General features: G+C 48.9%; 1 pseudogene; it reads right to left on the bottom strand.

The window, feature by feature from the left end:
* Window positions 1–3,071: 3,071 nt before the first annotated feature.
* LOC139835823 (uncharacterized) lies at window positions 3,072–19,932 on the bottom strand (annotated as a pseudogene).
* Window positions 19,933–21,019: the final 1,087 nt, after the last annotated feature.

Raw genomic sequence — 21,019 nt, 5'->3', positions numbered from 1 at the left:
CGAGGGAGGGTCGCGGCGGCTCCTGAGGTGGATGAATTCGACGGCTTCGTCTTCCGCGTCTCCGGCGAGCTCCGGTGTGAAATTGGGGCGGCGTGGTGGCTAATGTACAGGGGAAAAGGTGCGAGGAGAGCAAGGAGAGGTAGGGGAGCGAGGTGGTGTGGAGTATTGAGGCAGGGGCGCCCTCCTTTTATAGCGGGCGGTCGAGGCCGAGGGGTGCGGAGCCGGTCGTCGATGACGATGGCGTTACGGTGGTTTCTGGGCACTGGCGATGACGCTCCTGGCTCGGCGACGTCACGGCGGCGACGTGGGGCTTGAAGGCGATGAAAAAGAGGCAGAAACGAGGACGAGCGCGTGCGGTCTCTGTCGCGGGTACCGGCGCACGTCGTCGACGGTGGCGTCACGTACGGGTTCCCGCGGCGAGATGGAGTTGTCTGGGAGGTTGCAGGGTCCACGGTGAGTGCGTAGGAGAGAGGGAGAGGACGGGAGGAGGTCAGCACGACGGGGGCCAGCGGCGTCCTGTCGCGTCCAGGTTTGCCAGCGTGCGCGTCCTGGCGCGCGTGGGCGTCCCTGGGCGTGGTCTGGGCGCGCAGCTGCTGGTCAATGCCGACGTCGTCTCGGGTCAGCGCGTGCATGGTCAGCTTCAGGAGGGTCAGGGGAGGTCGATTGACAAGGTTGATGGGCTTGGATGAGAGAGGAGAGGGGATGGCATGGTGAGGTGACAAGAGGGCCGGCATGGCTTGGCATTGGTCATGGTGACCATGGCAGGGGCAGGCAAGTGGCTTGGATGGTGTCCAGAGAGATAGTGGTGTTACAGAGCAGCAGGGGAGGGCCAGGGTTGGACTTGGTCCAAGGTAAAATGGAGGTATGGGCACAAAATTAACTTGGGCACACAAGGTGTTTGCTTAAATGCCCGCAAGAGAAAAGTTTTCGAAATTTTGAAATTCCTTTGGTGGATGTCCTTCATATATTCATAGAGTTGGAAAGGTGGTGGTGGTGCTCATTTTGGTGAAGAAATGCAAAATGGCAAAAGTGAGATGATCTTCTCTTTAATCCAAAGTCTCCACTTGGCAACACTATACTGGTCAACCTGGTCAACATGAGGTGGGGTGGTCAACATGAAAGTTGTTGACCTTGACATGGTCTTGGATGACATGGTCAGAGTTGACCAAGTTTGGTTTGGGAAAGGTCAAAGCCAGGGGTGCAAAGTAGGGAAGATGTTATAGAAGTGGCATATGACCATTATCACATGTATGTTGAATTTGAGTTTTGCTTTGATTTGATTTTGGTTTCTTTGATGCAAATGTGTTTGTTTATCATATATAAGAGTTTTACAAGCCATAGATCAAGCAAAGGTGGCCTTGGTTGAAGATTTGCAAATTTGGCTCTATGTGTAATTGAGTGAAGATGGGATTTTCTCACCAATTGATTTCTCTCCATTTGTTTTGACTTTTGTTGACTCTAATGTGATTCTTATGAGTTTAGAAACATTTCCAAACCATTGAATCCATTCAAAAAGGTCTTGATCCAAGATTTGCAAAATTGGCCATAACACATAAGAGGTGATGTGTTAAGTTTTATTATTTTTGAAAAGGGTTCACCTTGCTTCACTTGGACATGGGTTAGGGTCAATTTGGTGTTATATTAGGTTTGGAGAAGGTTTCACACCATTTGGTCAAGGTAGAAAAGCATAGGTCAAGATTTGGTGAAAAGGGCTATGGTTCTCATATGCCTCTATGCATATGTTGTATTGATTTTTGATTTGAGTGTTCTTGGCCCAATTGATGTTGTTGAGTATTGAAATGGTATTTGGAAGTGATCCAACCATTCACAACAAGTCCTAGGGTCAAACTTCACAAATTCACAAATTTGCATTTTTCTCACATATGCCTCTATGGCATTTTTAGTTTCTTTTTATTTTCTTTGGAAACCACTTGGAATTGGTTTGGTAGGTACTAGGTAAGGTGTATGAAGGTTTTCCAAACCTCTAAGCAAAGTAGAAAAGCTTAGGGTAAGGTTTTATAAAAATAGCCATAGGCACATATGCCTCTTTCTTATTTAAATTTTCTTTTATTTTATTTTAGCTAGGAGTGGTGAAAAGAGGGGTGAGGTCTAGGGTTTAGTGGGGTTCACAATGGTTCACCACCATTTAGCAAAATTAATAAAGGTAGGGTTCAAGAATTACCTATTGGGGGTTATATGTTCCCATAGGTCTTTTATTTTATTTTGGGTTTCTCAAAAAAGATCCAATTGATTTAAGGAGAAGCTTAGGGTTTAAGGTTTTCCTTATTTGATTTCTTTCTCCTTTATTTTATTGGGTTGGTGACCTTCACTTGATCACTTTAGGGTTTTAGGGTTTAACACATAAGCATAAAAACACTCATCATGGCAAAACACAAGATTTAAACAAGATCTATATGTATCCATCTTATTTTAATAAAAGTTTTTGTTGGTTCCAAAATTTGGAACTAGGGAAATTCATTTTGTTTGTTTTGAAATTTTTGGGTTGTTACATGATCCCAAGGATGTCCAACTCGATGACTATGATGATGGCGTCGATTTCCCCCTCCGGGAGGGAATTTCCCCGGCAGATTTCAGCCTGCCGGAGAGCTCTTTTCTCTCTGGTGTTTTCCGCCCCGCAGAGGCGGCTGTGACTCTTCGCGACTATCCTCTGGAGCTTAGGTTTTCGGGATGAAGAAGTACGCGAAGGAGAGGAGGCCAGAGGGGGCTGTGGGCCCCCTCCCCACAAGGCGGCGCGGCCAGGCCTGGGCCCGCGCCGGCCTATGGGGGGCATTGCGGCCCTCCTCGGCTCCTCCTTTTGGCTATCTCCGTCTTCTGGAAAAATAAGATTTTCCGTGTAATTTCCGTCAATTGTTGATCTTCCGAAATATTGCATTCTGACGATGCTTTTTCCAGCAGAATCCTGACTCCGGTGCGCGATTCTCCAATAACCATGATACATGCAAAATAGATGAAATACCATAAGTATCATCTCTAAATATGAAATATATCAATGAATAACAGTAAATTACGATATAAAATAGTGATGCAAAATGGACGTATCACAGGTGCAGCTAGGTGTTAGTGTCGGTGAAGACAAAATAGTAGTTGTGAGTCAACGCAGCAACAACACACTGTGAAACATAAGAAGCAGGTGCAGCTAGGCTATAGTGTGAGTGAAGCAAAAATAGTATGTACTAGTACCAATTTGCACAAGTTTGTGACTTACTAATGCTTTATACATCCGAGAATTTTGTAACGTGTTGTGCGCAACAACTATTTTGTTAGCAGGGCTCTGTAGAGGTGTTTGCTGGTTTGGATTAATATTTTCTTTCAGGTTAGGCTTCTTAGAATTCTGCGAAAAAGATGTGCATTGTTAGGAATGCAAGTAAACAACTAAATCTTATGAGTTTGTAATCATATGACTATCATCACCTTACTTGTTTGCGTCTTCTCTGTTGCAATCTGCGAAAATGATGTGCATTGTTAGCAATGCAAATAAACAACTAAAACTTAGGAGTTTGCAAGCATATGACTGTCATCACCTTATTTGTTTGCGTCTTCTCTGTTTCAATCTGTTTGCTAAACTCTTCAAAGTGTAATTGAAACTGTAATTGAAACTTTGCCATCATGGTTTTCTCAAATTCCTCTCTTGAGGTTCTCTCAAGTTCGATCATTCTCTCCCTATCAGCATGCTCTTCCTCCAACCTCTGCTCGAGTTGTTCCCTCTGAGCACGCTAAAAATTAATCTTCTCGTCCATACTATCATGTTCATCTTGTAACTTCTGTTCCAATTGTGTGACCTGCTGGATGAGCTCTGAGTTTACCTTCTGGGTTGCACGAGCTTGCTCTTCTACCTCAAACTTAATCATTTCAGACTTAGTTGGCAGTTTGGCCATGTATCCAAACCCACGTGGTTGTGATGACTTGCATTTCACCGATTCTTTATATGCAGCCTGGAAAATATTGATTCTTTGTTCAACTGAAACGGGACCTCCAGTTTCCATTTCTCGGTTTTGAATGTCTTCAGATGCTTTTTCCTAATTACGAAAAAAACACTCACATCAGACGAAGAACCATACACGATGAACAACATTAAGTAAGTTTAGAGTAGCTTCTTAGTCAGTATAGTCACGCTAACTTTTTTGGACTCTTCGGTAGTCCATGATCCATTCTTGAAGTGGGTGATTTCCCAGAGAGCAATGCAGTCTAGCTCTTCTCCAGTTTCCTTATTTCTCTGCAAGTAGTGCAACAATTAGATGCTATAAACATTAAAGCACAGTGAGCAGCGAATCATGCAGAGTGAGTGTCGTCGTGGTGAACAGACAGATGCCATAGGATGGCTTAGATTGGGGCCGAATGGACGCTAGAGGATTCGGGGGAGGGTTTGCGACTAGATGGGATGAACTTCCGGATGCTTTCCTCAAGAACACAACCAAAGGCCGGTATGCAAGAAGAAAGACAAGAGGAAGAACTCTTTACTAGATCGCTTGCTTCATTGATCTCAACACGATTACAGGTTCTTGGATACAAGTTCTATCGTTTAATCTCCTCTGTGGACACGCGCCTGTAAGAGGCAGTACCCCCTCTCCTTATATAGGGGAGAGAGTGGCTTACAGAGCAAGAAACCCTAATGGCATCTTTGACTGGACAAACTACTTTACGAAGCTACTTTAATCATAGATGACGCCGGAGTCTTCTTTAATCAGGGACGCTGACGTCCTCCGGCTTCTTTCAGCGTCATCTCTCTCTTTGGCGCCAGGGCTCTGATTAAAGCCGCTTTGCTTAGCTCATCCTTGTCTTCTTGCTCTGAAGAGAATCTTTGACCAGTCCTTCCGACAGGCCCTTCTCTCCGGTATCTTCTTTACCGGGTTCCGGCATACCCCCTTGGAAATACCGGCTTAGCTTCACTTATCCCAAACTCCTATCTTTGTGTTCCGGTAAGAATATTAAACCGGTATCTCGATGGCTCAAACCATCCGGTTTGGCATGCCTTTGGCATACCGGGGGTTATCCCCCCAACATTAGTCCCCGAAGCTGGTATAGTCTGGCGGATTCTATCCTACAGACCATGCCAGGTTTTCATGTTTTTAGGATACCGGTTTAATCTCTCCGGCTTTGAGCTTGGATCCGGCATCTTTGCCCTTATTTGTCTTTTCTCTCTTTGCAAGGCATCTCCCGGCATCTCTTTTCTCCGGTATCATTCGCATTTACTCTTTCCTCGGCGAAGTCGAGAATATTTCGGGCCCCGCGCCTGTCAGTGACATGCGCACTGTTAACTGGCGCGCCAGTGTCAGTTGTCACTTCGCTTCGACTCCCGCGCGCTCATTAAATGCACCACTGCGGATCCCAGTAGCCACTTCGGATCTTGTGTATGCCTCCGTGTGGCTTCTTATTTTTTCGCGTGTATTTCCTCGCCACGTGGCGGCCCGTGGTGCGAACCATCGTGGGCCGCGAGGCGAACCGCCGCGGCCCGGCGGTTTTCGGCCCACCTTCTCTCTTCTTTATAAGGACAACTGCCCTTTCTTCTTCCTCTTCTCGCATTCCCCAACCTTCGCGCATAGTACTCCTCGCCTCTGCGCCTTCGCCGCTCTTCGTCCGCCGTCGTTCGCTTGAGCTCTGTCGCCCGGCGAACTCACGCCGCTTTTCCGCCGGACCTCGTCGTGCGGAAATCTTCCGCTGCACCTCCGTCGCGCCCGCAGCATTCTTGCTTCTTCGCGTTCCTCTCCGCTTCACCGTCGACGGTGCTCGTCGGCGACAGTAGGTCCGCTCCTTCGCCGGCGAACGTTTTCCCCAGCGACTGCGCCGCTCGAGGTCAGTGCCAATCTCACTTTGCTTGCCATTTGCTTGTTTTCTAGATCTTGGGTCGATAGTGTTCTTATTTCCTCTTTTTCTTTGATTTTCTTCTTACTCGTAGATCTTCGCGTGGGGTTCAACTGTGGGATTTCTGTTTTTTCGCCTCCAAACCCATATGTTGCGAGGAATCTTCCTCTGCTTCATCTTCTTCCCCCTCCGGTAGTCGGCGTAGACAATCTCCCGGTGAATCTATGGCTTCAGATCTGATGGATACCGATTCCAGCAACCAGCAGGGATCCGGTAGCCGCCAAGAATCCGGTAGCCAGCAGGGATCCGGTAGCCGCCAAGAATCCGGTAGCCACCTAGAATCCGGTAGCTCTAGCCAAGCATCCGGTAGCTCTGGCCAAGCATCCGGCGGAGAACCTTCCCCCATCACTCGTGGAGCCTGGATGGGCTCCAATGTTACCGAATACGAGATCGATTGGCTATACCGGTCCCGCAGGATTCCGGAAGGAGTAACCTGCCGGCTTCCCGGTGACGATATCGAACCGGAGCCCCAGCCCGGTGAACATGTTGTTTTCCTTGCTCATTTCGAGCGTGGCTTCGGCCTTCCTGCCTCGCCTTTTTTCCGGGAGTTCTTAGATTTCTATGAACTCCAACCTCATCACCTTCCTGGCAATGCCATCTTTTACCTTTCCTGCTATGCCACCTTCATGGAGGCCTACATCGGCATTCGTCCCACTCGTGAGACGTTTGCCCGCCTGTGGAGTGCGGGTCTTGCATCGTTGGCTCCCGCCAGGGGAGTCCTTTCTTTAAGTTCACCGGCCTCGAGTCCTGTCGCGCCTGGCAAGGAACTTTCTTCTACGTGAAGAACAATGGCCGCGCAAATCTCATTGATCTTCCGCCGTTCAAAGTGGGGCCTCCCAGTAGAGCCAACTGGAGTTATAACCCGAAGACGGATCATATCGAAACCAACCGGGTGGTACGCTTCATGGCCTCTTTGAAGAAGGAGACCAACATCTGCTCAGATGATATCATCCGCACTTTTATTTCGCGCCGGGTGCTTCCTCTCAAGCGCCGGATGCATAGGATGAGCGAGATGTACGGTCCTGGCGATCCCACCAAGATCACAGGCCGTCCCCTTAGCAAGAAGGACGTCGTTCGCAAGGCTAAGCAGATCTGCCAAACTGCTATGCCGTTTGACTGGGAATGGGGCCTCCTTCCCCTCAGCACTACTAACCCTCCGACCCAAGAAGTAAGAGATTACGCAATTAGGGTCGGTCTTGCCGGTAACTTTTTTGCTCTTGTTAACCCTCTTTTTTTTGTGTTTTAGGCCAAGGATCGCTTCCCCCTCATTCAAGCAGAGCGGCGTGGTATCTGCGTGAAGCGCGCCCTTGACTCCGTCGACCCAGATCCCTATATTTTTTGGAAAGATCTGAAGATGGGCAAGACCCCAGCCTCGCGCCTTGGCAGGTCTCCGCCGGAGCCAACCGGTTCTTCGGATGATCTGACCATGCTTGAGGTATTTTTCTTTTCCGGTTTCTTCTTCTTCTTTCATTGTTGCTTTTTCGCGAATCGCTTCTTAGCCATTTTTGACTCATAGGTCCACGAGCACGTGCCGCCCTTGCGCGCCGAGGCCGGCTCCGAGTTTGTGGACAAACTCATGGCCCAGGGCCAAAAGAACAAGCTACCGGCATCTGATGCCGGTTCTAGCCAGGCCCCTCCCTCCAAGCGCTTCCGGACTGAGCCCTTGGGGGAGAAGGAAGTGGGTAAGTTTCTTGTTTTCTTGCTTGCCTCTTTTTGCCAAGTTCTTTTTCCGGTTGCTTTTCTCCAACTGTTTTTCTTTCTTTTTCTTAGCCCCGCGCTCAAGCTTGGCTCAAGGCCAGCGGGCTCTGAAGGTTCCGCAAGGACCTCAACCCCTCCTCCTCGCTCAAGCCCGGCACCATCTGGTGCCGGCAACATCTCTGCCTCCCCTTCGGGGGGCATAACAAGTTCGGGGCGTGCGGCCCCTACACCGCCAGAACACCGCACGGAGGAGGATCTTTCCTTCCTTCCAGAGAAACAGGATACCGGCGCCAGCAACATCGGCGCCGAGGAAGAAGCTGCCGGGCGGGCGGAGCCTTCGGCTCCTCCCGTCCTTGAAAAGAAGACAACTTCCGCGCCGGGAACTTCCGCGCCGGGAACTTCCGCGCCGGAAGGTTCCAACCTGGGTGACGCACCTAGCGCTCCCCCTTCTCCATGAACCATTCTAATGCCACCGCCAGATGCTCCTCGCACCAAGCCCTCCGGGGCCGCTCCAACTGTGCCGCCGCCCAAGATCTCCAAGCTTATCAAGGGGAAGGCGACGGCCTCCAACGCCCCTTCCGGCGGCCAGCAGCCCCTGGTGCTGCACGTCTCCAAGGCCGCCAGAGATACGGCCACGAAGGCCACCGGCCTGCTTGGCCGTATCACTGAGTTCCAGCGCAGGGGCCGGCAGCTGGGGCATCTGCTGCCCTACGCCCAGAAGTGGAACGCCGCAGATATGACTCCGGCGACCCGCGGTTTGGGCAAGGACAGGCTGCCGGCACCTGACCCTGTTGGGGACCGGTCTTCCTAGGAGCACTTCATGCGGCTTCGCTGCGCCGTGAAGGAGCTCGACAGAGCGTGGTATGATGCCACGAACAACTTGATGGTACGCTTTACTAACTCTTTTCAACTTTTACCGGTTTCCTTGCTTCCGGATTTTTTTCTATCTTTTCTTTAGTTTGATGCCGGTTTCTCTCTTGTCTATCTTCCCAGTCCCCGAGTTTTGTGGTGAGAGCGCAGCTTTTAGCACAAAACTTTAACTTAAAAACTTAGTGTGAAACCGGCACTGCCAGTCCCCGAGCTTCGGGTTAAGAATTTTGTTCTTAGCGCGAAATTTAGCTTAAAAAACGCGCAAAACTAGCACTGCCAGTCCCCGAGTTTTGGGTTAAGAACCTTGTTCTTAGCGCAAAACTTAGCTTAAAACACGCGAAACTAGCACTGCCAGTCCCCGAGTTTCGGGTTAAGAACCCTGTTCTTAGCGCAAAATTTAGCTTAAAACGTGCGAAACTAGCACTGCCAGTCCCCGAGTTTCGGGTTAAGAACCCTGTTCTTAGCGCAAAACTTAACTAATCTCTTTTTCTTGAACAGCTCACGGCTGACGCTCGGAAGGCCCTCTTTGAGGAGCTTCTATGGGAACATCGGGACCTCGCTGAGGCACATGATAAGTGCCAAGGTAAGTTTTTGTACCACCGGCATCTTCTTACCGGAAACCTTTTTTCCTCCTAACATTTATAATTTTTGCTTAACAGTGATCCCGGAAGCTTCCATTGAGGCTCTCAAGGAGCAGCTCGCCGCCGCCCAACGTACAATTTTTCCTCTTTCCTGTTAGCTTGGTTTTCTTTTCATCTTAACCAGCACAATTTTGTTAACACCTTCTTTTCCGGGTTACAGGGGAGAAGGACCAGCTCATCCGGCGGCATCAGGAGGAGCTGAGCGCCCAAAAGACCAGCTACCAGGAGCTCAAGTCCCAGTTCATCCAGCTGGGGCTTGATCATGCTAAGGCTCTCAAAGCTGCTGAAGCTGATGCAGCGGCCAAGATGAATGAGTGTCTTGAAGATGCCGGCAACGTCAACATGGTGTTGCTAGCTGAGCTGGAGGAGCTGGCCAAAGCCCGGAAAGGTGCCGAGGAAAAAACTGCACGGCTGGAGGCGGAGCAGAAGGAGTGCAACCGGCTGGTCTTGCAAACTGACACACATGCCTACCGTAAGTCCTTTCCTTTTGCACTTTCTGACTACTGCCCACAAGCCTTTTTTCTTCCGATCGCATTTTCTTTTTGTTATCTTTCCTTCCGGTTGCCTTTTCTTCCGGACTCCTTTCCTTAGCCTTTTTTCTTTCTTTGCACAGGCCTCTTCCCGGACTCTCAGAGGTTTGCTGTCAAGAAGGTTGACGAGCGCCGCACTGCCCAGGGCCAAGAGAATCTTGGCGCGCCATGGACCCCCTATGACCATCTGGTCGCGCTGAGCGCGCGGGTGTCTCATATGCGCGCCATAGATCGCAACCTGTCTGACATTCCTGATGTAGCTACCCAGCTCTTTAGGACTCTGTGGCCTGGCGAGGAGGTGCCGGATACTTTCTCACTGATCAGCGACCGCCTCAAGGGCGCCGGCAAGAGGATCCGCGAGTGGCAGTGCTCTGCTGCCCGCGCTGGAGCAGACTCTGCCCTCCGCGTCGCTTGCTCATGGTATCCGGAGCTGAACTTGGATGCCCTCACCGGAGTGCGCGAAGGCGCGGAAACCGATCTGGACCCGATTCTTACCGCTAAGCGGCAGGATCGCGCGTACCACATCGCGGAGTACGCTGACATGCGCACCTTCATCCCTCCCCCTCCTGACGTCCAAGATTATCTCGACGAGGAGGAGGATGAAGCCGAGGAGGAGCCTCTGGGCGATGCCGGTGCTGGCGATGCCCCTCCTGAAGCCCCCGCTGCCTGATCCCCTACTGTTCAATGTTTGCCTGTGAAATATCTGGTTGTCCTGTTTGACTCAAAACAATGCCTCGTTAAATTCTACCCCGGTATGCCGGGGTTTATGATGTAAAACTCTAAGTTCGCTTTTGGTTGTCGCACAACATTTTATGCCGGTAAGTTATACCGGTAGTTAATTATCTTAAGTTTGCCTTAGCATATTTGCTTTTGGTTTGCCTTTATCCTGCACTGCAAAGATTTCCAAATTGTTTCCGCATCCAATTCGATGCACACTTGGTTCTTTTGCCTTGGCTCTGCCTGCCTTCTCTGGGCGTTCTTTGGCGTATGAGCGCAAGGTTCTTTCACCAAACAAGCATTTTCTTGAACTTAGAAATAACTTCGAAATTTTGCAAAAAACCGGTTTTACCGGGGTTAGTGAAATTTTTCCGGATTGTTTGTTCCCACTCTCTCTCTTCGCGGTTCACGTGCTTAGTTGCTACCGGTTTATCTTGCTTGCCATGAAGCCGGTTTGCGGACAGCAGCAGAGTCGAAGACTCCGGTAGGTTTAGCACGCTACTAAACCGAAAAGAAAAAATGTTCACCAAGCAACCGGTGGACTGAAAAAATAGACATGTTGCATGCAACTTAGGTTGGGGTAGTCCCCGAGATTCGTTCAAGGTTCCGACATCTTTTATTCATAGTATGTAAGGTACAAAAAGGAACTTCTTACTCCACAACTTCAAGAGTAGAAAGGACGCAACAGAGCTACGTTCCATGGACGCTTGCTCTCCTCTCCGGACCTGTCCGCCTTTCCTTTTTTCCACTCCTGTGCATCGATCAAGTAGTATGCATCATTGTGAAGCACTTTGCTTACAATGAAGGGACCTTCCCATGGTGGTAAGAGCTTATGCCGGCCTTCAGTGCGCTGCAATAGGCGTAGCACGAGATCTCCTTCCCGGAAAACTCTCGGGTTAACCTTCCGGCTATGATAGCGTCTGAGATTTTGCTGGTAAATGGCTGTTCTTGCCAAAGCCAGCTCTCTTGCTTCTTCTAGCAAGTCCACATCATTTTCTCTGGCCTCTTTGACCTCTTGCTCAGTATAGAGCTGTACCCTTGGTGAATCATGAATGATGTCCGTTGGTATAACTGCTTCTGCTCCGTATACCATGAAGAATGGAGTGTATCCGGTAGACCGGTTTGGAGTTGTTCTTATACTCCACAGTACTGATGGTAGCTCATCGAGCCAACATCCCGGTGATTTTTCCACCACATCAATGAGTCTTGGTTTGATACCGGAAAGTACCAAAGCGTTCATTCTTTCCACTTGGCCATTGCCTTGTGGATGTGCCACTGAGCACAAATCCAACCGGATGTTGTTGTCCTCACAAAACCTTTTGAACTCACCTTGAGCAAAGTTGGTTCCATTGTTAGTGATGATGCTGTGCGGGTATCCATACCGCAAAATGACATCTTTTAAGAACTTCACCGCTGTATGCCCATCACATTTTGCGATAGGTTTCACTTCTAGCCATTTGGTGAATTTGTCCACCATAACCAAGATGTGAGTCATGCTGCTCCTTGCAGTTTTGAATGGGCCAACCATATCGAGGCACCAAACGGCAAACGGCCATGTTAATGGTATTGTTTTTAAACCGGACGCTGGGGTATGATTTTGCTTGGCGTACCTCTGGCACCCGTTGCATTTTCTTACTAAATCCTCAGCGTTTTCCAAAGCAGTGGGCCAATAAAACCCATGCCGGAATACTTTTGCTACCAGCGCCCTTGATGAAGCATGATGCCCACATTCTCCTTGGTGAATCTCCTCAAGCATTTCTTTCCCTTCTTCCGATTCCACACATCTTTGAAGGACACCGGTAACGCTTCTCTTGTACACCTCACCATTGATGAATGTATATGCTTTGGACCTTCTTTGGATTCTTCTTGATTCATTTTCGTCATCCGGCAAGGTGCCGTTGATCAGGAATTCCTTAATAGGTTTAACCCACGACGGTGTCTCTCGAACCAAAAACACCGGTGCATCTATCTCCATGCTATCTACCAGCATCGTTTCTTCCGGTACGGCTGCAGCAGTCCCCGAGCTTGCCGGAGCAGTCCCCGGGTTTCCTTCATCGATATCCATGGGTACTACATGCGATTCCGGTACAAAAATTGATTCCGATTCCGGGCTTGGTTTGATCGATGGTACTCTTAAGTGAGCTAAAGCTATTCTGGGAGGAATTTCTTGCCTGGATGAGCCCAGCTTGGACAAAGCATCCGCGGCTTCATTTTCTGCGCGCGGTACATGGTGAAACTCACACCCTTCGAAGAATCCGGCAATCTTTTGCACGTGAAACCGGTACGAGGCCATGTTGGCATCTTTTGCATCCCAATCCCCGGAACACTGCTGTACCACAAGATCTGAATCTCCGTAGCAAATGATCCGGTGTGTACCGATTTCTTTTACGACCTTAAGCCCATGGATCAAAGCTTCGTATTCAGCGACATTATTTGATGCCCTGAAATGCACTTGCAAAACATACCGGAGGTGATCTCCTTTTGGCGAGGTAAGCACCACACCAGCACCTAGACCCTCTTTGAGTTTGGATCCATCAAAGTGCATTTTCCAGTATTCTATTCTCTGATCTGGCGGTTTGTATTGCATCTCCGCCCAATCGACGAGGAAATCAGCCAAAGCCTGTGATTTTATGGCATCTCTTCTTTCGTACGCTGGTACATATGGTGATATCTGGATTGCCCACTTTGCAATCCTTCCGCTAGCGTCCTTGTTGCACATGATATCGGAGATTGGTGCTTCACTCACCACCTTCATAGGATGTTCTTCAAAGTAATGCTTGAGTTTTGTGGCGGCCATGTACACGCCATAAGTCATCTTTTGGAAGTGAGGGTAGTTTTGTTTTGAGAGGGAGAGCACCTCGCTCAGGTAGTATACCGGCCTCTGGACGGTTTTTCCTTCCTCTTCTCGTTCAACCACAACCACTACGCTCACAACCTGGTTTGTTGCTGCTATGTATAATAGCATAGGCTCTCTTTCTAGAGGTGAAGCCAGTATAGGTGCTGTGGCCAGCATTGTTTTTAGCTCTTTAAACGCCGCGTCTGCCTGGGGGGTCCAGACGAACGTATCGGATTTTCTCATGAGAGCATAGAGTGGCAGAGCTTTTTTTCCCAACCTGCTTACGAACCGGCTTAGCGATGGCAAGCTTCCGGTAAATTTTTGCACATCCTTTAGTTCTCGTGGGATAGTCATTCTTTCTATTGCCCGGATTTTTACCGGATTGACTTCAATGCCCCGGCTTGACACAAGGAAACCGAGCAACTTGCCAGCAGGGACACCGAAAGTGCATTTTGCCGGATTAAGCTTCATTCGGAACCGTCTTAGGTTATCGAATGTTTGCCGGATGTCATCGATTAAGGTGTTCTTTACCTTAGTTTTTATCACAATGTCGTCTACATAGACTTGCACATTCTTTCCGATTTGATCAAACAAGCATTTTTGCATACAGCGCTGGTACGTTGCACCAGCGTTGCGCAAACCAAAGGGCATAGTGACATAGCAATAAGCCCCATGCGGGGTAATGAACGCAGTCTTTATTTGATCTTCCTTTTTCAAGGGAATTTGGTGGAAACCGGAATACGCATCCAGGAAGGACAACAACTCACACCCAGCAGTTGAATCAATCACTTGATCGATCCGTGGCAAAGGAAAAGGATCTCTTGGGCAAGCCTTGTTTAGGTTGGTGTAGTCGATGCACATGCGCCACACCTTTGGAGCTTTTGCCTCCAGGTTCTCATCTTTTTTCTTTTCGACCATTACCGGATTGGCCAGCCACTCTGTGTGTGTGACCTCCACAATGAATCCGGCAACGAGCAGTTTAGTCACTTCTTCTCCAATAATCTTCCTCCTATCTTCAGCGAACCGGCGCAAAGGTTGCCGCACCGGCTTGGCGTCTTTTCGGACATTTAAAGAGTGCTCAGCCAGCTCCCTCGGAACACCCACCAAGTCGTCAGTTGACCAGGCAAAGATATTCCGATTCTCACGGAGGAAGCTGACGAGCGCGTTTTCCTATGCTTGATCGAGTCCGGCACCAATGCGAACGGTGCGCTCTGGGTAAGCCGGATCCAGCACAATGTCCTTTGTCTCATTTGTCGGCTTGAATGCCGGTGAGCCCAAGCTTCCACTCATTGCCGCTAAACTCAACTGTGAGGACTGAGCCAGCGCAACCGCGGTTTGCATTCTTCTTTTTTCCTCCGCGATCACCAGCGATTCCGCTAGGTTTGATCCGGCAGACGCAGTTTACAGTGAGACCTTATAGTTCCCCACCACAGTTAAGGGTCCACGAGGCGCCGGCATCTTCATTTTGAGGTAAGTTGTATGAGTCGTAGCCATGAAAGCTGCCAACGCTGGTCTTCCCAGCAACGCATGGTAAGGACTGTCTAGGTCCACCACCTCAAACTCAACATTTTCAACCCGGCAATTGTCACGTCCTCCAAACGCTACGTCCACCCGAACTTTTCCTACCAGAGCACAGGACAAGCCCGGAACGATTCCGTGGAACGTTGTACGCGTTGGCTGAAGCATGTTTTCTGTTATGCCCAGCGTATGCATGGTATGCTTGTACATGATGTTTATGCTGCTGCCGTTGTCTATCAGCACCTTGCTGAATTTTACTCGGGTTTGCGGCCCTTTCATGATTGGGTCCACCACAAGAGCATATCCACCCGGATTCGGCATGATCTTGGGGTGATCCTTAAATGACCAGGTAATTTCCTGATCTGACCACAACATGTATCTGGGAACCGCTGGCATCATGGCGTTTACCTCCATGGAGCGGCGATGCACACTTTGCCTGTCTGTCGGCTCAGTGACAAAGACAACACAGCACAGATGCGGGCCCTCGTAAACATTCCGGCCTAAAGGTGCCGGTGGAGGTGGTTGATCATCGTTTTGCTCCACCCGGTTAACTTGCTGGTATTGTTGCCTATTTGGCTGATGCTGTACCGGTAAAGCATTTGCTCCGGTTAGTGGTGGCGGTGGTGGCAGTTGTTGCTGACGCAGCATATCTTGTGACGGTGGCAACACTGTTGAGCACCCTTGTGCTTGCGCGTCCTTTACCGCTCCCTTTTGCATCAAGTACTTGGTTGGTGTATTTTACGGGTTCCTGCCAATTCTTTTTCTGGCCCCAGGGTTTCTTTTCGACCCACTGCTTTTTTGGACCCGCCCATGGCTGCGATCCGGTTTTTTGCCTTTGGCTGCCGCCGGCATCATAATTTTCTTGCACGGCAGCAACGTGCTACGGAGCGTAACTTCGATCCGGGAAATCTTCCCTTCTCGTGTTGTTCCGGTTGTCCCGGTATTGTTCCTGTCGCTGCTCCGGCTCAGCTTGTACTGCCGGTTGCAATGGGTCTCCCAATGCATAGCTATCCGCCACACGTATCATTTCTGCCAAGGTTGCTGGCATGCTTCTCTGCAGCTTTTGCCACAGCGGTGATCCTCTCCGGCATCCTTGACTGAACCAAGCAATTGCTTGTGCTTCAATCACTCCTTCACACGTGTTTCTTGTTGAGTTCCATCGGGTAAGATAATCCCTGTCTGTCTCACCGGCACGTTGCTGGCATAAAGCGAGCTGTTGGGGCCGGTTTGGCCTCTTGTAAGTGCTACTGAAGTTGTTCACGAAGGCTTCCTCAAAGTCCAGCCATCCGTTAATGCTTCCTGCCGGCAAGTTGTTAAGCCAAATCCGTGCAGGGCCTACCAGGTAGGACGGTATGATTCTCACCGCCCAACGCCGGTTTACTCCACCACCAGCTACATAAACAGCCGTGACATAGTCCGCCAGCCAATCTTCCGGCTTGGTCGTGCCATCATACGTTTTTGTGTCTCGGGGCAGCTGGAAATTGCGTACCGGTGGCTCTTCTCCCATGATCCGTGGGCCAAAACATTTCGGGCCAGGAGGACCCTCAGATTCGATCATTTCGGAAAGATGTACTCTGTCCAGCCTGTGCCTCGCATCCTGGTCTGGCAAACATCTTTCCCCCAGGCGATCCCCCAAAGGGTTCCGGTAGACTCTTGTTCGTTCTACTTCGGAATCTCCCTCTCCGTATCTTTCCGGTTCCGCGGCTCTTGCCTGCCGGTACCTTGGTGGTGGCATTTCCTCATACGCTGCCCTTGCAGCTCGATAATTTTGCCCGGTTTCATATTTACCGGCATGATTGTTTCCGGCATAGCCTCCTCTGGCGTAGCCTCGACCTGCCCCTTGGCTTTTTCTGCCGGCATCGTGTTGCCCGACTTGTTGTTTTCCGGCAAGAACCGGATCGTACACAGTCATCTGCTGTGCGTTCATCTCTTTTTCTCTTCTTCTGTCCGGATGGGGGGACGATGCCTGCCCATGGGAATTGCTTCCGGCATTCTTTGTTGAACGCGCGGATTTTGAGGCCGCGGCCTTGTTCAGCTTAGCCAGTTGCTCAGCATTCTGCTGCTCAATAGTTTCCAGCAGCTCTCTAACACGCTCTTGCTATTTTGCCAAAGCATCTCCGGAAAGCGATTCACATAGCTCTACTGCAGCCTTAGCAGCTTTTATAGTTTTATCCGGGCTACTGTACTTAGGTTTTTCCACAATGCTAACAGATGCAGAGGTACTTTTGCCGGCAAGAACTTCTTTGCGCAAATCCTGATCTAGGTTGCGAGCTTTTAGCCGGTTCTCCGGTATCCTAGCAGCATGCGCGCTAACAGAAGCAAAGCCATGGGCAGCGTTATACTCACGTAGGGTTAGGTTCAGCTCGCGCTGCGCCCGGACGATGTCGGCGCCGTTGGCGAGCAGCTTCTGGCGTTGTGCCTCCAGCTCCGCCTGAGCCGCTGCCGGGTCGATGTTCTGCGCGATGGGCGTTGCCAGCACGTTCATCGCCGCTTGGAGTGGTGTTGCCGGTGGTGCGGAAGATGCTCCCGCGGCGCCAGCGTCGCGCTCCAGCGGTGGCTTGGCCGCACGGGTCGAAGCCGCACAACCAGCACCTTCATCCACAGCTTCTTTTCCTGCACCAACCACGCCAGTCATCATTACCTCGACGCTGCCGGCGGCGCGGCCAGCACAGAGCCATCTTGGCGGGTCCGGTGCCACCAGCACCGGCGAGAGGCGCTGGCGCACAGGGACGGTGCCGAAGTAGACGCGGTGGCTGCCGAACTCGATTGTGCGGCCGTTCTTGGGGAAGATGCCGCCGTTGGTGAAGCAGCCCGCGTTGTCGTTGATGAAGTCCATGTCGTAGATGCGCTGCACAAGCGCGGACACCGTACGCTCGCCGGCAACCTCAAGGATGCCCGCCCGAATGTGAACTCCTGCAAGCGCAACTTCATGCCCCATGGTGGGCGCCAACTGTCGTCGTGGTGAACAGACAGATGCCATAGGATGGCTTAGATTGGGGCCGAATGGACGCTAGAGGATTCGGGGGAGGGTTTGCGACTAGATGGGATGAACTTCCGGATGCTTTCCTCAAGAACACAACCAAAGGCCGGTATGCAAGAAGAAAGACAAGAGGAAGAACTCTTTACTAGATCGCTTGCTTCATTGATCTCAACACGATTACAGGTTCTTGGATACAAGTTCTATCGTTTAATCTCCTCTGTGGACACGCGCCTGTAAGAGGCAGTACCCCCTCTCCTTATATAGGGGAGAGGGTGGCTTACAGAGCAAGAAACCCTAATGGCATCTTTGACTGGACAAACTACTTTACAAAGCTACTTTAATCATAGATGACGCCGGAGTCTTCTTTAATCAGGGACGCTGACGTCCTCCGGCTTCTTTCAGCGTCATCTCTCTCTTTGGCGCCAGGGCTCTGATTAAAGCCGCTTTGCTTAGCTCATCCTTGTCTTCTTGCTCTGAAGAGAATCTTTGACCAGTCCTGCCGACAGGCCCTTCTCTCCGGTATCTTCTTTACCGGGTTCCGGCATACCCCCTTGGGAATACCGGCTTAGCTTCACTTAGCCCAAACTCCTATCTTTGTGTTCCGGTAAGAATATTAAACCGGTATCTCGATGGCTCAAACCATCCGGTTTGGCATGCCTTTGGCATACCGGGGGTTATCCCCCCAACAGTGAGTAGGCTCATACATTCTCAAAACTCAGTTGACAGTAGGGTTTAGATCCAGTTGTGTGGTTTGTCTTGAGTTTCTTCCGGTTATCCGAGTTCTTTTGGGTGACTTCCTACACATGCATTGAAAAAAAACGAGTGAGACAAGCCATTTTATTATAGTACACAATTCACAAACTGTGAGCATAGAGATAACCTTGAATTTTTGATCAGTGCCAAAGTACTGAATCAACCATTCCCACTCTTCAGGTTGTAGATCTTCTGGACTATTTGACATTCTTGCATCACCTATTTTGTATGCCTTGTAGGTGCTGCTTAAAGATGCCCGCCAGCCTCTGTATCGCTCTTTGGCAACTTTTAGGATTTTCTCTTCTGTTTCAGGTGTATCTTCCAGATCATATATGTCATGTAATGCGTACAACAAACGAATAGACTTTAGTAATTCATTATGGACAAAAAAAGACAACACATGTGAGAAAGGTTGTACTCACCAACATATCTGAAACTATGAGTCGATGGATGTCAGGGTGAATGTCCGTCCACCTCCTCACTCCAATAATTGGTAACCTTTTTTCATTATAATAACGATGTCATCCTTGAATGAACGGTAGTTCATTCCTACTGCGCCGCCCAATGTATCAGAGAATGCAATATTTAGCTTTCCAGCTCCATTGGCATGACGCTTCCTACTTGCTTTACAACCTTTCAGTACACCTCGCCATTTCTTCTTGGGTGTGTCAGCGTCTATAGCCCAAAACATACACAAAGAATTGTATTACTGTGTAGTACATTGTAAGAAATGAGGATATACATGTAAAAAAAACTAGTACCGTCATGTAGTTTCTGGCGGTAGCGGCGAGCATGGGAAGGCCATTCAGTAAGGGGGCACATGTCCTCTTCACACACTGGAGCGCTAGATTGTCCTTCAGTTCCTGTATCAGGGTTACCATTTGCACCGATTCAGCAATCAAGTTTTTTATGCATTATAGCAAATGTTCGACATATCTTTAATGTCAAAAATAAATTACCGGATCTGGCTTTTCCATGTTTTCTTATGTAAGCTTCTAAAGTATCCAACCTATTCTTCTTAACAAATCTTTTCTTTACTGATCATGTAAACAATAAATGGACATAGCATTAGCAATGGGCACAATTCTGAAACCTGATTAATAATAGATGTACTTATGTACCATTCGTAGCGGAGAAATCTGATTCTTCTGTTTCATTTGAATCTTGGTCCTCAGATATTGCATCCCTAACTGCATGTTTATTTTAAATACTTGATTAGTTAAAGCATGCATTAAAATGTGACCGGGAAAATATTTATTAAAGTCTGAACTGAAGGTGATGTGCGATGGAGATTTGGGATGAAAGCATAACCTGAGACAGTGTACCTTGGCTTCTTTCTGGTGATACACTTTCATCAGTACTCTGACACCCTGGTGTTGCAATATCAACGTTGGGCTTCTCCTTAAACACATGTAGGTTGATATTCTTCTCCTTATTGAGCAGGGATACCATTGTCTCCACTTCAGATGCATGCTCGATGGGAACCAATTGTGCTCTGCCATGGCCCATGGGCATTTTTTACCCTGTAGTAGAGGTAATCAAACGCGCCATGGAAGCCAATAGTTCCAATCATAATGATCAATTCAATATAGCAGATGTCAGTCCTGTCGATTGTCATGACCATAACTTTTTTTGTTCTATCATCATCTTCGTAGTATAGTTTAACTCTCCAAATCTCCTCGCCAGTCTACAGTTAAATAGAAGATAAAAATTAGCACCAAAATAACCAGTAAATTCACAGATCTTAAATTAAAGAATAGTTACATGGCTATGTAAATAAAAGAATATAGGTCGTAAAATGAAGCATGCATGTATCGTTAATTCTCAGTTCGATACACGATAAGAAAAACATATATATTCGCAAATGATCCACAAAGGAACAACATGATGAAAATTGACAGAGGCATTTTTCACATGGATAATGTGTCTCCCATCGTCACTACGATGGTGCACAGCAGGAAAAAATCGAATTACACATCAAATCCTATGATCTACCAGGTGAGCTTCATACACAGATTTACGCTTGGCACAGAGGAAGAACATAGAAGAACTGAAAAAATAATATCCAAGAAAAACCAATTTCGAGAACAGATTTACCCTAGTGCGGACACGGGAGGCGCGTCATGGCTCAGCCTTTTTGCCTGCGTGGGCGAAGCAGCGGCGGCGGCGCCTAACGTGGCAACAATCCCTGCCGCCAACTTGTAATTCTAGGGAAGAAAAATTGGTGCGCTGCACATCTTTGCGGCCGAAGAGCAATGACAAATGAATAACCTGAGAGGATTCCATAGAATCCGGTGAGGACGATGAGTGAGCTCAGATCCAATCGGGAACAAACTCGTCATGGTGATTGCGTTTAGTTTGGCAGTCGTGGTTAGTTATGGAGATAGTTTACCAGGAAGGTTAAAAAGATGGTTTTCGTTTTTGGTGGGAACAAAAAAAAATCGCAGAGTCTCCACGTACGGGCCTTTTAGCTGGAGGTTTTAAATATTTGGACAAAACTACATTGGTAGGAATGTAATTATTTGTTCGATGGTTTTTTGAACGTTAAGAAAAACGAAATAAATTTGGAAATTAATATTTCTAAGCAATATATGAA

Source organism: Lolium perenne, chromosome 2, assembly GCF_019359855.2.
Source record: "Lolium perenne isolate Kyuss_39 chromosome 2, Kyuss_2.0, whole genome shotgun sequence".
Classification (NCBI taxonomy): domain Eukaryota; kingdom Viridiplantae; phylum Streptophyta; class Magnoliopsida; order Poales; family Poaceae; genus Lolium; species Lolium perenne.
Note: the sequence above shows the minus strand (reverse complement) of the source record. Positions and strands in the feature narration are given on the sequence as shown.